Here is a 1,282-nt window from a genome sequence, read left to right on the forward strand (position 1 = left end):
GCTCAATTGTGCAGCAATGTGGTTCCTATTTAATTTGGTGACTCTTTTGATGTGCCAGTTTTGTTCCAGGAAGTCTATAGGTTTCTTCCTGGAGCCACCTGGCTGATGGAGTGACGTGGCTTTAGTTATAGACTTCAGTTTATTGAGGGTGGAGGAGCTGCAGATTGTGGGGTAGACCAGATGTTCTAGTAGGTAGCTGTTTTGTTTCTCACAATATTTAAACGTTTGGGACTATAAGAGGCCTACTTTAAAATGTTAAAAAAAGATTTTGGCATTAAAAAAAAATCTGGATTTCCAGCCTCTTAAAAAACTGGCAGGCCTGGCAATGCTGGACCTACTATTACACATTCCAGTGTGGCTGGTGTTGAGTGAGTGGAGGCTGTTGTAGCCTTCAGATGGGCTGTGATTCTCCTCCGGCCATGGTCACTCTTTGTCCTCTATGAGTAAGACCTTTCAGGCTTCCCTTTGCTTTTAGGATTAAGACCAGTGTTCTTTCTTTTTTTTATTGAATGGTAACTGAAAAATATGGAACGCTTCACGAATTTGCGTGTCATCCTTGCGCAGGGGCCATGCTAATCTTCTCTGTATCGTTCCAATTTTAGTATATGTGCTGCCGAAGCAAGCCCAAGACCAGCGTTCTTTCCATGGCTACGAGGCCTGCATAGTTGACTCCTATCTACCTCTCCAGCTTCATCTTATGCCAGTAATAAAACTAAACAAAAATTAAACATTGTCAGGTGCTTTCAGTCATCAGGGAACTCTGGGAAGGTGGTACTGTTACTCTTTTTACAGGGAAGTGAGCCAGGTGGCAAGCCCTGGGAGACTCCGCCTTTGGTCCTGCACTGCCTCTCCACATTCCCTGCCTGGTGCTGCTTTCCTGCCCTCCCCAAACCTTCTTCCACTGTATTTTCCCCCATCCTTCAGCTCACACATAGCTTCCTTGGGGAAGTTTCTCAGCATCTGACCCCCAGAACTCACAGTTTTGGTTCCTTTCCTCTTAAGCAACGCCCTCCAGTAGAAGCTTCTCTGATGGAAACGCTCTATACTTGCACTGTCCAGTATGGTAGCCACTGGCCACACTGGCTGTTGGGTACTTGGCTCGTAGGACTATAGAACTGAATTATTCATTTTGTTTAAAATTCAAAGTTAAGAGTCTTTTAAAAATTTTTTTTAACTTTAAAGTTATGTGTTTGTTTTTTTGTAAAGAGACTGGGTCCCCAGCCCGGGCCCGCCAAACAACAATGATGGCTGCAACCAAAAAATGGCCAGGCATTGTGGCGGG

General features: G+C 44.7%; 1 non-coding gene across 1 annotated transcript; it reads right to left on the reverse strand.

The window, feature by feature from the left end:
* Window positions 1–519: 519 nt before the first annotated feature.
* LOC111723085 lies at window positions 520–626 on the reverse strand. Its single transcript, XR_002771704.1, has one exon. It is a non-coding gene; the product is annotated as a U6 spliceosomal RNA (small nuclear RNA).
* Between the last annotated feature and the right edge of the window lie 656 nt (window positions 627–1,282).

This window comes from Otolemur garnettii, unplaced genomic scaffold, assembly GCF_000181295.1.
Source record: "Otolemur garnettii isolate 467f Iridium unplaced genomic scaffold, OtoGar3 scaffold00007, whole genome shotgun sequence".
Taxonomy (NCBI): Eukaryota; Metazoa; Chordata; class Mammalia; order Primates; family Galagidae; genus Otolemur; species Otolemur garnettii.